The 16,457-nt window shown below is 45.5% G+C and overlaps 1 pseudogene; it reads left to right on the top strand.

The window, feature by feature from the left end:
* The first annotated feature begins 11,646 nt into the window (after positions 1 to 11,646).
* LOC124791121 lies at positions 11,647 to 11,740 on the top strand (annotated as a pseudogene).
* Positions 11,741 to 16,457: the final 4,717 nt, after the last annotated feature.

The raw sequence follows: 16,457 nt of genomic DNA, 5'->3' as shown, positions 1-16,457 counted from the left end.
GTGAGTGATGTCCTTACGTTAGTTAGGTTTAAGAAGTTCTAAGTTCTATGGGACTGATGACCTCAGATGTTAAGTCCCATAGTGCTCAGCGCCATTTGAACCATTTGAGACCAAGAACGAAGTGCTCGGATTAAAACGGGTGTAAGATAGGGCTACAATAATTTCGCCCCTCTGTTCACTTTCTACATCGAAGAAGCAATGACAGAAATAAAAGAAAAATTCAGGGATGGAATTAAAATTCAGCCTGAAAAGGTATCAGTGATATACGCTCATAACGTTACTATCCTCAGTGAAAGTTAAGAAAAATCAAAGGATCTGTTGAAAGGAATGAACAGTCTATTGAGATCAGAATATGGATTGAGAGTAAACGGGAGAAAGACAGAAGTAACGAGAAGTAGCAGAAATGAGAACAGCGAGAAATTTAACATCGTAATCTGTGATCGCGACGTCAGCGAAGTTAAGGAATTCTGCTACCTTGGAAGCAAAATAACCCGTGTCGGACAGAGCAAGGAGGACATCAAAAAGCAGACTAGCACAGGCAACGAGGGCATTCCTGGCCAACAGAAGTCAAACACGGGCCTCAATTCAGGGGACAAATTTCTAAGGATGTACGCTTGGACCAGAGCGTTGTATGGTAGAGAATCATGGACAGTGGGAAAATTAGAACAGAAGAGAATCCAAGCATCTGACAAGAGGAAGGCCTCAGACACGGCCAACCGATTCGGCTCAAATTTGGCAGGTCGCTTGTGTACAACCTAAAACGAAGGACTCTAAGATATTTTGGGTCAACATCCCCGCAATTTTGAGAAAATAACCCCTAAAGGTTATGACGAGCAATCGATTCAAAATTGCAGGGATCGGTAGATAATTATAAATAGAGAATTTTTCATCATCAGGTATGGGGTCCGCAAAAGCAAAATTTTCCAGAAATCGAGGAAAGAAACTTTTACAACTGCCGCTTCTGTACCCACATGGTAAAGGCGTTTCGCCGACAGCGCCGATAGTGCAGTGGCCAAGGTAATTGGGTGGGAATCGGAAAACCTGGGTTAGAATCTCGCAGAAACGTAGCGGATGTTATTCTTTTCGTTTGTATTTTTCCATATCTCAATTGATAGGGATAGGAGGGTTAATAAGATAAGTAAATCAATAAGGAATGATAATAATACTTACCTTATTAACTCTCCTATACCTGTCAATTGAGGTATGGAAAAATACAAACGAAAAGAAGAACATCCGCTAAGTTTCTTCGAGATTCAAACCCGGGTTCTCCGAGTACCTTGGCCGTTGGGGTATCGGTGCGGTCGGCGAAAGGTGTTTACCATGTGGGTACAGATGCGGCAGTTGTAAAAGTTTCTTACCTCGATTTCTGGAAAAGTATGCATTTTCGGACCCTATACCTGATCATGAAAAATGCTATATTTACAATTATCTATCGATCCCGACAATTTTGAGTCGATTTCTCATCATAACCTTTAGGGGTGATTTTCTCAAAATTGCGGGGGTGTTGATCCAAAATATCTTAGATTCCTTCGTTTTAGGTTGTACACAAGCGACCTGCCAAATTTGAGCCGCATCGGTTGGTCGTGTCTGAGGCCTTCCCCCTGTGAGATGTGGCGTTACAGAAGAATGTTGAGAATCATGTGGACGGATAAAATAAGGAATGAGGAGGTTCTCTGCAGAATTGTCGAAGAAAGGAACATATGGAAAACACTGACAAGAAGATGAAACAGGATAGTATGACAGCAAGGCATCAGGGATTAACCTCCATAGTAGGCGTACCTCAGTGAATTGTACAGGGTAAAAACTGTAGGGATAGACAGAGGTTGGAACACATCCAACAAGTAATTGAGGACGCAGAGTGCAGGTGTTGCTCTGAAATGAAGAGTTTGGCGCAGGAGAGGAATTCGTGATGGGCTGCACCAAACCAATGAGACGAGTGATGACTTTTAAAAAATGGTGTTCTTTCGGTCATCAGCCCTAAGTTTGACTTGATGCGCTTCTCCAGCCCTGACGCTTGCCAGCTCCTCTGTTCAGCGAAGTTGCTGTGTTCTGCGTCATCAATGGTTTACTGTTACCTACCTATATCTAATCCTGCTGCTGCGATTGTTTACTTTCTTCATCCCTTCGACTAGAGTTTTCAGTAGCGACTTACTTAACATGTACCCAACAATACAGGGTGATTCAAAAAGAATACCACAACTTTAGGAATTTAAAACTCTGCAACGACAAAAGGCAGAGCTAAGCACTATCCGTCGGCGAATTAAGGGAGCTATAAAGTTTCATTTAGTTGTACATTTGTTCGCTTGAGGCGCTGTTGACTAGGCGTCAGCGTCAGTTGATGCTAAGATGGCGACCGCTCAACAGAAAGCTTTTTGTGTTATTGAGTACGGCAGAAGTGAATCGACGACAGTTGTTCAGCGTGCATTTCGAACGAAGTATGGTGTTAAACCTCATGATAGGTGGTGTATTAAACGTTGGTATAAACAGTTTACAGAGAATGGGTGTTTGTGCAAAGGGAAAAGTTCTGGACGGCCGAGAACGAGTGATGAAAATGTAGCACGCATCCAGCAAGCATTTGTTCGCAGCCCAGGAAAATCGACTCGCAGAGCTAGCAGAGAGCTGCAAATTCCACAATCAACTGCATGGAGAGTCCTACGAAAAAGGTTAGTTATGAAACCTTATCGTCTGAAATTGGTTCAAGCACTGTCTGCAGCTGATAAGATTAAAAGAATCGATTTCTGTGATTTTATCCTTGCTCAAATGGAAACAGATGAATCTTTCGTTTCAAAGGTTGTGTTTAGTGATGAAGTAACCTTCCACACTAACGGGAAAGTCAACCGTCACAATGTCTGTATATGGGGCACTGAGAATCCGCGGGAAACGACTCAGTATGAACGTGACTCGCCTAAGGTGAACGTTTTCTGTGCCATTTCAGCCAATAAAGTTTTTGGTCCCTTTTTCTTCGAAGGTGCTACTGTAACTGGACTACAGTATCTGGAGATGTTAGAGAATTGGCTGTTCCCTCAGCTCGAACAAGAAGCACAACAATTCATATTTCAGCAGGATGGAGCGCCACCACATTGGCACTTAACTGTCCGTAACTACCTGAATGTCAACTACCCGAGGCGATGGATCGGCCGCCAGGCAGCCCGTGACAGAGCACTTCATCACTGGCCTCCAAGAAGCCCTGATCTTACCCCCTGCGATTTTTTCTTATGGGGGTATGTTAAGGATATGGTGTTTCGGCCACCTCTCCCAGCCACCATTGATGATTTGAAACGAGAAATAACAGCAGCTATCCAAACTGTTACGCCTGATATGCTACAGAGAGTGTGGAACGAGTTGGAGTATCGGGTTGATATTGCTCGAGTGTCTGGAGGGGGCCATATTGAACATCTCTGAACTTGTTTTTGAGTGAAAAAAAAACCTTTTTAAATACTCTTTGTAATGATGTATAACAGAAGGTTATATTATGTTTCTTTCATTAAATACACATTTTTAACGTTGTGGTATTCTTTTTGAATCACCCTGTATATCAACGTCCGTCAGCAGCTGAAGGTATTAATATATAATTCTAATTTCGGTTAAGTCAATGACTTTGTGGAGTCTGCGCCACAGTGTGACCTTACTATCAGCTCTTGCCAACTGAAATCGGGACTCGTCTGATTATGCCACGATTTTCTAGTCGTCTAGGGTCCAACCAGTGTTGCCACGAGCCCAGGAGACGTGCTGCAGGCGATGTCGTACTGTTAACAAAGGCACTCGCGTCGGTCGTCTGCTGCCATAACCCATTGCTGCCAAATTTCGCCGCGCTGTCCCAACGGATACGTTCATAGTACGTTCCACATTGATTTCTGCGGTTATTTCACGCAGCGTTGCTTGTCTGTTTTTTTTTTTTTTTTTTTTTTTTTCTTTTCAGACAAAAACCAGCTGGAAAAAGCAGCTTTTAGCCTAACCTAAACTTTGATGCAGAATAATATTAAGCATTTGTTATAAAAAATAGATAATAGCTGAGCTGTAGCCTTCATAAATAGTGAACAACAATTACTAACATCAACAAATGAACACTTACAACTGCAAAACCACAAAACACAAGTAAAATCCAGAAAAATGTAACCAGGAACTAGACCCTCAGTACACACTACTCATATTGTGTTTGTAGTGTAGTTTGAGTTTAGACCGCAAAGCAGCGGAAGCGACTGGGAAATGAGATTTGCGACAAACAGGCCATGTAACAACGTTTCCAGGTCTCCCCTGCTACATACATACAGGACGTAATTTTATGCCGCGAGGAGGGAATGGTGTTGCTACGCCTCCCTGTAACCCCTAATCTCTCTTATTTTACCCTCTTGGTCGTTACAGGGAGTTTATGTGGGAGGAAATGCTGAGCTGCTTGACTTGTCTAGGAGTGTCCCCTCTCGAAATTTAAAGGTAGGCCTAAACGTTTCTGTTAGACATGATGTTTTCATTGTTGAATCTCTCAACGAAATATGCATTATTTCAATGCAGTAAACATTCCACAAAACGAAAAATACTCTAGAATAGATAGGATGAGTATTTCTAATCGTGTTCGTAGATGAATTCAAATGGCTCTGAGCACTATGGGACTCAACTGCTGTGGTCATAAGTCCCCTAGAACTTAGAACTACTTAAACCTAACTAACCTAAGGACAGCACACAACACCCAGCCATCACGAGGTAAAGAAAATCCCTGACCCCGCCGGGAATCGAACCCGGGAACCCGGGCGTGGGAAGCGAGAACGCTACCGCACGACCACGAGATGCGGGCGTAGATGAATTACACTTTTTTATCATTCTTCGAATGAATCTATGCTATCTGCGTTCCCTACGTGTAGATATATGTAAAAGGTAAAGCTGTCGCCAACCCACAGCCGTGTTTGAATACAGTGCTTTACTAAGCCTATGGAGGCGTTTAGTGTTTGTCATCGTTCTCCCTTAGCCTTGACTTATCGAGGAAGCCATAGGGGAGCTACAGTTTAACATGAATTCGAACCATGGTGCAAATAGACGGTTTTCAGGTACACAAACCATTTCAGAAAGAGGGATTCGAACCTCAAAGCTATGAATTTGTACTCTGGCACTTACCCACTGAGGCACGTTTTTACTGTATAAATGTCTTTATTTTCGATTAAAAATACTTAATAATATTTCGCTCGACGAAAGATTCTTATCCAAAGACTGGAAAGTTGCACATGGCACGCCAGTATTCACGAATGGCAGTAGGAGTAATCCTTTTAATTACATGCCCGTATCATTAACGTCGATATGCAGCAGGATTTTGGAACATACATTGTGTTCGAAAATTATGAATTACCACGAAGAAAACGATCTACTGGCACAACGTCAACACGAATTTAGTAAATATCAAAATCAAATGGCTCTGAGCACTATGGGACTTAACTTCTGACGTCATCAGTCCCCTAGAACTTAGAACTATTTAAACCTAACTAACCTAAGGACATCACACACATCCATGCCCGAGGCAGGATTCGAACTTGCGACCGTAGCGGTTTCGCAATTCCAGACTGTAGCGCCTAGAACCGCTCGGCCACCACGGCCGGCTAGAAAATATCGTTCCTAAGAAACACAACTAGCTCTTTATTAACATGAAGTGTTGAGTGCTATTGACAAGGTATTCCAAATTGACTCCGTATTTCTGGATTACCGGAAGGCTTTTGACACCAACGAAATTGCGTGCTTATGGAATATCGTCTCAGTTGTGTGACTGGATTTGTGATTTCCTGTCAGAGAGGTCACAATTCGCAGAAATTGACGGAAAGTCATCGAGTAAAACAGATGTGATTTCTGACATTCCCCAAAGTAGTGTTATAGGCCCTTTGCTGTTTCTTATCTATATAAGCGATTTGAGATACACTCTGAGTAGCCGTTTCCAGATGACGCTCTCGTTCATCGACTGATAAAATCATCAGAAGATCAAAACAAATTGCAAAACGATTTATAAAAGATATCTGTGCGGTGAGAAAATTGTCAATTGACTCTAAATAACGAAAAGCGCGAAGTCATCCACATGAGTGCTAAAAGGAATCCGTTAAACTTCGGTTATACGATAAATCAATCAACTCTGAAGGCCGTAAATTCAACTAATACCTAGGAATTACAATTGCGAACAGGTTATATTTAACCAAAGACTGAGTTTAGTTAGCAGAACACTTAGAAAATGTAAGACGTCTACTAAAAAGACTGCTTACACTACGCTTGTCCGTCCTCGTTTAGAATACTGCTGCATGGTGTGGGATCCTTACCAGATAGGATTGACGGAGTACATCGAAAAAGTTCAAAGAACGGCAGCACGTTTTGTATTATGGCGAAATAAGGGGAGAGAGTGTCACTGGAAAGATACACGATTTGGGGTCGACATCATTAAAACAAGCCTTTTTCGTTGCGGCGGAATGTCCTCACCATAATAAAAAGGGAAATCAGAGCGCGCACGGAAAGATACAGGTGTTCGTTTTTCTTCGCGCAGTATTCGAGATTTGAATAATAGAGAATTTTAGAAGGTGGTTCGACGAACCCTCTGCCAGACACTTAAATGTGATTTGCAGAGTACCCATGTAGATTTAGATGTCGACGTAGATTATGTTATTACAGGAATTGTTACGCTGAGGATGAAATATTTTGAAAAATTCATAGTGTATCATCATAGAAGGGCTCCATGCTGATAAAATCATTCATACATTCAAAGCAGTACGTAAGTATGTCAGCTCAGTTATGTGACACAAGCACGCACGCACACACACACACACACACACACACACACACACACACACAAGCACACACACACACACACATATATATATATATATACAGGGTTATTACAAATGATTGAAGCGATTTCACAGCTCTACAATAACTTTACTATTTGAGATATTTTCACAATGCTTTGCACACACATACAAAAACTCAAAAAGTTTTTTTAGGCATTCACAAATGTTCGATACGTGCCCCTTTAGTGATTCGGCAGACATCAAGCCGATAATCAAGTTCCTCCCACACTCGGCGCAGCATGTCCCCATCAATGAGTTCGAAAGTATCGTTGATTCGAGCTCGCAGTTCTGGCACGTTTCTTGGTAGAGGAGGTTTAAACACTGAATCTTTCACATAACCCCACAGAAAGAAATCGCATGGGGTTAAGTCGGGAGAGCGTGGAGGCCATGACATGAATTGCTGATCATGATCTCCACCACGACCGATCCATCGGTTTTCCAATCTCCTGTTTAAGAAATGCTTCTGCTTTAGCCTTTTCCGTAAGATTTTCCAAACCGTCGGCTGTGGTACGTTTAGCTCCCTGCTTGCTTTATTCGTCGACTTCCGCGGGCTACGCATGAAACTTGCCCGCACGCCTTCAACCGTTTCTTCTCTCCCTGCAGGCCGACCCGTTGATTTCCCCTTACAGAGGCATGCAGAAGCTTTAAACTGCGCATACCATCGCCGAATGGAGTTAGCAGTTGGTGGATCTTTATTGAACTTCGTCCTGAAGTCTCGTTGAACTGTTATGATTGACTGATGTGAGTCCATTTCAAGCACGACATACGCTTTCTCGGCTCCTGTCGCCATTTTGTCTCACTGCGCTCTCGAGCGCTATGGCGGCGGAAACCTGAAGTGCGGCTTCAGCCGAACAAAAATTTATGAGTTTTTCTACGTATCTGTAGTGTGTCGTGACCATAAGTCAATGAATGGAGCTACAGTGAATTTATGAAATCGCTTCAATCATTTGTAATAGCCCTGTATATATAAACGCACTCCAAATGTCCACGAGTGAATTCTTTCAAGTGCAAAAAAAAAGTGAAGCACTCAGAAGAGGAGGAGGAAACAGAATGAAACTTCACTGGTTGTGAGGGTATATGATGTTATTTTAGTGATTACAAAATCGACTCAAATTTACAAAGAATGTGGCAGTACGAGTCCACTCATCAATATGACGTTACACCCACCACGGCCTGGTGCATCCACTGATTCGGTTGGGAAGGGCGTCGTAACGATGCTGTATCCTCTCCTGTGGCAAAACGCTGCAACTGGTCCTCGACATCCAAGATGCTGCCACTAGAACAGAGTTGCCCTCTGAGCCGGTCCCGGACACCTTCCATCGGAGGCAGATCTGAGGCGCTTACTGGCTACAGAAGCACCTAAACGTCAAGCGGACAGTTCGTAGAGGCAAGAGCTACGTGTGGATGAACACTGACATGCGGAAAAGTGGCACCGCGACACTAAAAATAAATGTCGTGTGACTAGGGCCTCCCGTCGGATAGACGGTCGCCGGCTGAGAGTCTTTCGATTTGACGTCACTTCGGCGACTTGCGCGTCGATGGGGATGAAATGATGATGATTAGGACAACACAACACCCAGTTCCGAAGCGGAGAAAAGCTCCGATCCCGCCGGGAACCGAACCCGCGCCCTTAGGATTGACATTCTGTCGCGCTGACCACTCAACTACTGGGGGCGGACGCGACGGTACTCTCACATTGGCACCAATAAATGACGTACCGCCAGAGTTCCCTTAATCACAACCAGTCGAGTCCTGGAGTCATACACGGTGGCTCCCCACACCACGACGCCAGGACTAACGCTACTTTGCCTCTCCAAAACGTTTGAAGACCGGAACTTCACCTCAGGTCGCCACCACACTCGCCGGCGATAGTCATCCGGGGGTAGCGCAGAACTGCGATTCGTCGGTGAACACAGTGCGACGCCATTCATCAGCATCTACGGTCAGGCGCCACTCCAAACGCAGCCATTTGTGTTTTGGTGTTAACAGCAGCCCATACTTGGGACGGTAATTCCCCAGTCCAGCTGCTGCTGGTCTCCAACCAATGGTGCGGGGTGACACAAAACGTAGCAGGTAGATGGTAACTTTTACTCAGATGGCAGGCACATAAACACTACTGGTCATTAAAATTGCTACACCAAGAAGAAATGCAGATGATAAACAGGTATTCATTGGACAAATATATTATACTAGAACTGACATGTGATTACATTTTCACGCAATTTGGGTCCATAGATCCCGAGAAATCAGTACACAGAACAACCACCTCTGGCCGTAATAACAGCCTTGATACGACTGGGCATTGAGTCAAACAGAGTTTGGATGGCGTGTACAGGTACAGCTGCCCCTGCAGCGTCAACACGATACCACAGTTCATCAAGAGTAGTGACTGGCGTATTGTGACGAGCCAGTTGCTCAGCCATCATTGACCAGACGTTTTCAGTTGGTGAGAGATCTGGAGAATGTGCTGGCCAGCGCACCGTCGAACATTTTCTGTATCCAGAAAGACGCGTACAGGACCTGCAACATGCGGTCGTGCATTATCCTGCTGAAATGTAGGGTTTCGCAGGGATCGAATGAACGGTAGAGCCACATCTGAAATGTAACGTCCACTGTTGAAAGTGCCGTCAATACGAACAAGAGGTGACCGAGACGTGTAACCAATGGCACCCCATACCACCACGCCGGGTGATACGCCAGTATGGCGATGACGAATACACGCTTCCAATGTGCGTTCACCGCGATGTCGCCAAACACGGATCCGACTATCATGATGCTGTAAACAGAACCTGGATTCATCCGAGAAAATGACGTTTTGCCATCCGTTCGTCGCTGTGTAGCTCCTGTCTGTGATGCAGCGTCAAGGGTAACAACAGCCATGGTCTCCGAGCTGATAGTCCATGCTGCTGCAAACGTCGTCGAACTGTTCGTGCAGATGGTTGTTGTCTTACAAACGTCCCCATCTGTTGACTCAGGGATTGAGACGTGGCTGCACGATCCGTCACAGCCATGCGGATAAGATGCCGTTGGGATCCAGCACGGCCTTCCGTATTACCCTCCTGAACCCACCGATTCCATATTCTGCTAACAGTCTGCTGGATCTCGACCAACGCGAGCAGCAATGTCGCCATACGATAAACCGCAATCGCGATAGGCTACAATCCGACCTCTATCAAATTCGGAAACGAGATGGTACGCATTTCTCCTCCTTAGACGAGGCATCACAACAACGTTTCACCAGGCAACGCCGGTCAACTGCTGTTTGTGTATGAGAAATCGGTTGGAAACTTTCCTCATGTGAGCACGTTATAGGTGTCGCCACCGGCGCCAACCTTGTGTGAATGCTATGAAAAGCTAATCATTTGCATATCACAGCATCTTCTTCCCGTCGGTTAAATTTCGCGTCTGTAGCACGTCATCTTCGTGGTGTAGCAATTTTAATGGCCAGTAGTGTATGAAGGGGTTGGAATATGTTTACTGTGGTAGTGTATGAAGGGGTTGGAATATGTTTACTGCTTCTAATAATTTCCGGGTATGCAGCCGGATCCCGTCGACGGGATCCGGCTGCATACCCGGAAATTATTAGAAGAAGAAATACGCCGGGAAAATTTCAGAAGTCACATGTTTACTGCTAATGCACAATATGGTGATCCTCTCTTGTGTTGGTCTGATGTGGCCAACCAGAACCCCGACCGGAGATACGCGCCGACCACTGTCACACATGATCCCCCCCACAATCTTGGATGTTGCACATTCAACCATCTGACCAAAAGACTCCCACAATGAGACCCTTTTGTAACTCTATGAGGTGCTGATAATGCTGTGTAAGACGATTATACCGCGTCTCCATGTCGCTCTCAGCGATCATGTGATGCTCTTCACGCCCCTTACATACCCTACGGGGCCTGATAGCAAACTACACTAATGCACTCTGATCACTGTTCTACCAGTCACAGAAAACTGTAGCTGTAACCATTTATATATCCGCCCATGGTGTTTATATGTACCATGTTACATTGACATATGACCATGTCTTCTCGGTGCTGTACATGCTTTTGGCTTTGGATAACTTCACATTTGGGTTCAGGCCCAAGCCATAAATGCTACACCGTGAGATATGGAGCGAAAGTAAGCAAAACGTGATAGCTGTTTTACTTTTATGTCACCTAAGTCTGGCAACATTGGAATAGCAAAAGAGTATTTGTTTCCTTCAGCACACCGTCGACAACTGTTGCACAGCGTAATACAAAACCTTCCACCAAAGGTGCATTGCCTCTCCATTACAAGAAACTAAAAACGTGTTCGGCGGGACAAGTTACATATGGTTCAAACGGCTCTGAGCACTACGGGACTTAACATCTGAGGTCATCAGTCCCCTAGACGTAGAACTACTTAAACCCAACTAACCTAAGGACATCACATACATCCATGCCCGAGGCAGGATTCGAACCTGTGACCGTAGCAGTTCCGGACTGAAGCGCCTAGTAGCGCTCGGCCACAGCGGCCGGCGCCAAGTAACAAATAAAACCTAAAAGACTATAAAATGTTGAAAGTTATTGTGCGATTTAGCCCGACAACCATTTTATTTTTATACGAGTACACCGTTGGTGCGTTTGATGAGAGTGGTGAATTGAAAGAATTGCCAGGGTGCTGAGCTAATTGTAATTTGACGACCAAAATTACTTACAGAGTGCCAAATTTCGCAAATATTCTTTAAAATTGTGCTTCATGTGTTTCGCAATTCCTCTGCCATGTTTGTAGGGGGGGGGGGGGGGGACTAAGTACATAAAGTTTTCATAGAGAAACCAACTCTGGAGTCCGCCCCCGGTACCTGAGTGGCGTACTCGCTTCGGCGGTACATATTCTAAATTTGGAACAATACAGAGAAGATTAGCATGGATGACACGCAAAATCGTGAAGCGTCCCACATTTTTTATATATATCGCCGGCACGGTAACTCAGCGTGTTCGGTCAGACGGTTTAGCTACCCTCTGTAATACACTCCTGGAAATTGAAATAAGAACACCGTGAATTCATTGTCCCAGGAAGGGGAAACTTTATTGACACATTCCTGGGGTCAGATACATCACATGATCACACTGACAGAACCACAGGCACATAGACACAGGCAACAGAGCATGCACAATGTCGGCACTAGTACAGTGTATATCCACCTTTCGCAGCAATGCAGGCTGCTATTCTCCCATGGAGACGATCGTATAGATGCTGGATGTAGTCCTGTGGAACGGCTTGCCATGCCATTTCCACCTGGCGCCTCAGTTGGACCAGCGTTCGTGCTGGACGTGCAGACCGCGTGAGACGACGCTACATCCAGTCCCAAACATGCTCAATGGGGGACAGATCCGGAAATCTTGCTGGCCAGGGTAGTTGACTTACACCTTCTAGAGCACGTTGGGTGACACGGGATACATGCGGACGTGCATTGTCCTGTTGGAACAGCAAGTTCCCTTGCCGGTCTAGGAATGGTAGAACGATGGGTTCGATGACGGTTTGGATGTACCGTGCACTATTCAGTGTCCCCTCGACGATCACCAGTGGTGTACGGCCAGTGTAGGAGATCGCTCCCCACACCATGATGCCGGGTGTTGGCCCTGTGTGCCTCGGTCGTATGCAGTCCTGATTGTGGCGCTCACCTGCACGGCGCCAAACACGCATACGACCATCATTGGCACCAAGGCAGAAGCGACTCTCATCGCTGAAGACGACACGTCTCCATTCGTCCCTCCATTCACGCCTGTCGCGACACCACTGGAGGCGGGCTGCACAATGTTGGGGCGTGAGCGGAAGACGGCCTAACGGTGTGCGGGACCGTAGCCCAGCTTCATGGAGACGGTTGCGAATGGTCCTCGCCGATACCCCAGGAGCAACAGTGTCCCTAATTTGCTGGGAAGTGGCGGTGCGGTCCCCTACGGCACTGCGTAGGATCCTACGGTCTTGGCGTGCATCCGTGCGTCGCTGCGGTCCGGTCCCAGGTCGACGGGCACGTGCACCTTCCGCCGACCACTGGCGACAACATCGATGTACTGTGGAGACCTCACGCCCCACGTGTTGAGCAATTCGGCGGTACGTCCACCCGGCCTCCCGCATGCCCACTATACGCCCTCGCTCAAAGTCCGTCAACTGCACATACGGTTCACGTCCACGCTGTCGCGGCATGCTACCAGTGTTAAAGACTGCGATGGAGCTCCGTATGCCACGGCAAACTGGCTGACACTGACGGCGGCGGTGCACAAATGCTGCGCAGCTAGCGCCATTCGACGGCCAACACCGCGGTTCCTGGTGTGTCCGCTGCGCCGTGCGTGTGATCATTGCTTGTACAGCCCTCTCGCAGTGTCCGGAGCAAGTATGGTGGGTCTGACACACCGGTGTCAATGTGTTCTTTTTTCCATTTCCAGGAGTGTAAAAAAACTGAGCGAACGGATCAACGAACAACCTTAACGAGTGTCATCGGTCATCGGACGTCCGCCACAAACAAATTCAACGAACAATATAGAACAAAAAAACAAAAAAAGAAATGGTCAGCGCGACAGAATGTCAATCCTAAGTGCCCGGGTTCGATTCCCGGCTGGGTGGGAGATTTCTGGGTGTTGTGTTGTCCTAATCATCATCATTTCATCGCCATCGACGCGCAAGTCGTCGAAGCGGCGTTAAATCGAAAGACTTGCACTCGGCGAACAGTCTACCCGAGCCGGCCGAAGTGGCCGTGCGGTTAAAGGCTCTGCAGTCTGGAACCGTAAGACCGCTACGGTCGCAGGTTCGAATCCTGCCTCGGGCATGGATGTTTGTGATGTCCTTAGGTTAGTTAAGTTTAACTAGTTCTAAGTTCTAGGGGACTAATGACCTCAGCAGTTGAGTCCCATAGTGCTCAGAGCCATTTTTTTTAGTCTACCCGACGGGAGGCCCTAATCATACGACATTTTTATTTACCAAGTCTGGAAACATACTGTTTGAATACAAAACAAGTTGTAAGATCGAATCACTTCGCGGTACGCGCACGAACTGAGAAGAAGGTCTCTTAGTAAGGCCTTGTTGTTGTTACGACGTCGCATACTATTTTCGTCGACTACAGCAACGGCTGCGAGAAACTGGTACGTCCGCAACTTTCCGAATGGACGCGCCGCACTCTCGGCTTTGAACAGGACGTCCTTCGTCACATAGAAGAGAACCCGACGACCAGTACTCGGAACACCGTCGAAACCATGGGTTCCTGTAGAGCACCAGGTCACCGCTCATTGTCTTCGCTGTGTGCTTGCTGTGGAGCGAGAGATTTGAAAATGACCCGATCTTCAAAATTATTGTACAAGCAAACAGTACATTACCGGATATGGGTTCCTCATCAACACATTAACTTCTAAGTCTCCTCTACAACATCCTGGATAAAACTATTCTCTGACGTTTCCTCTCCGACTGCAACAGACATCTTCGGAGGTAAAACGGCATTTGCCTCCGAAGATGTCTTCTGCAGTCGGAGACGAAAGAATAGTTCTATTCATCGATCACGTCATCTCAGTCCCTAAATTGTAACTGAAGTAAACTCCGTCTGTGAAGACCTACCTTGTATGGTTAGTTCCTGTATAGTTCGTGCAATCACTACAGAATTCAAGGAGGTGATTCACGAGCCGTATGTTGCCGCGCATCCCAACTTTCAATCACGAATCCTTCATTCTGCAGTGGTTTTAAGCTTACTGACGGACTGTGACACGAAACTGGAACCTGCTTTCGCGGACATTGATATCACCAAATGTGCTACCTTGGCACGACTTAGAAACCAGCCTGACAGATTCATTTCAGTCAACACCTGTCTCTTATTGGTTGGCGACTCCATGGAGTGCTGTGTGCACAACGACCATATACGTGAAATTAGAAGGAAGGTCAGTGTTGGCAGTAATATTGATAGTTTATTGATAGAAAAATCGATTTTCAACCACATAGTGATCATCTTCAGTGCTGTGGTGTACAAATTAAATTCATAGGCACTGGTATCAAGTTATTATCAGCAAACAAGTTTTGATCGTTTCTTGGCTTTGGTTACTGATAATAACTTGATACCAGTGCCTATGAGTTTAATTTGTACACCACAGCACGGAAGATGATCACTATGTGGTTGAAAATCGATTTTGCTATCAATAAACCATTAACATTACGGCCAACGCTGACCTTCCTTCTAATCTGTCTCTTAATCTGCAAATATCACAGAAGTTCTCCTGCTTACTTTGCTCAAATAATATCCCTGGAAGAAAGCGTATCTCGGAGGACTGGTTTAGCCAAATGATCATTCATCCTGCAACCCATTGGTCACGAAAGTGGATGTGGATATGGATATGAACACTATCCGGAGACATTGGGGCCAGGACTTAAAGTAGCATACATCGTATTACTGAAACAACTGCAATACGATTCCAGCCTTGCGGCATGAACAGCTGCCTTGAAACGCCATGTCCAGTAAGGTAGACGTCGCTCGGGGTGATCAGCAACACAAGCGACGTTGTCCATAGCTTTTAAGGAGTATTGAGTAGTGCCACTGAGACAGATGTCAATTTTCCTCGCGATACAACACTGCCAATGCGTGCGGTCTTGTAATCATTTACTGTGCACGTGTTTTCCTTGAAGATGGCATATCGTAACATACCCATTTCCGTTTTCACACAGGAAGCGGATCAGGCAATCAATTTCCATTGTTCTAAAAGCCCAGTCACGGTTTCCCCTGATAAGTGATTAAGCCGTAGCGTCAACAACAGCCCATATCCGTCATTATTTCGCTGCGGAGGCCCGTCTGTACTACTAACGGTAAGAAGAGGCAAACCTACGTTTCTAGCATTTGTAGACGTAGAGAAAGTTTTTGACAATGTTAACTGCAATACTCTCTTTCAAATTCTGAAGGTGGCAGGGGTAAAATACAGGGAGCGAAAGGCTATTTACAATTTGTACAGAAACCAGATGGCAGTTATAAGAGTCGAGGGGCATGAAAGGGAAGCAGTGGTTGGGAAAGGAGTGAGACAGGGTTGTAGCCTCTCCCCGATGTTATTCAATCTGTATATTGAGCAAGCAGTAAAGGAAACAAAAGAAAAATTCGGAGTAGGTATTAAAATTCATGGAGAAGAAGTAAAAACTTTGAGGTTCGCCGATGACATTGTAATTCTGTCAGAGACAGCAAAGGACTTCGAAGAGCAGTTGAACGGAATGGACAGTGTCTTGAAAGGAGGATATAAGATGAACATCAACAAAAGCAAAACGAGGATAATGGAATGTAGTCAAATTAAGTCGGGTGATGCTGAGGGAATTAGGTTAGGAAATGAGACACTTAAAGTAGTAAAGGAGTTTTGCTGTTTAGGGAGTAAAATAACCGATGATGGTAGAAGTAGAGAGGATATGAAATGTAGACTGGCAATGGCAAGGAAAGCATTTCTCAAGAAGAGAAATTTGTTAATACCAAGTATAGATTTAAGTGTCAGGAAGTCGTTTCTGAAAGTATTTGTATGGAGTGTAGCCGTGTACGGAAGTGAAACATGGACGATAACTAGTTTGGACAAGAAGAGAATAGAAGCTTTCGAAATGTGGTGCTACAGAAGAATGCTGAAGATAAGGTGGGTAGATCACGTAACTAATGAGGAGGTACTGAATAGGATTGGG

This window comes from Schistocerca piceifrons, chromosome 3 (assembly GCF_021461385.2).
Source record: "Schistocerca piceifrons isolate TAMUIC-IGC-003096 chromosome 3, iqSchPice1.1, whole genome shotgun sequence".
NCBI lineage: Eukaryota > Metazoa > Arthropoda > Insecta > Orthoptera > Acrididae > Schistocerca > Schistocerca piceifrons.
Note: the sequence above shows the minus strand (reverse complement) of the source record. Positions and strands in the feature narration are given on the sequence as shown.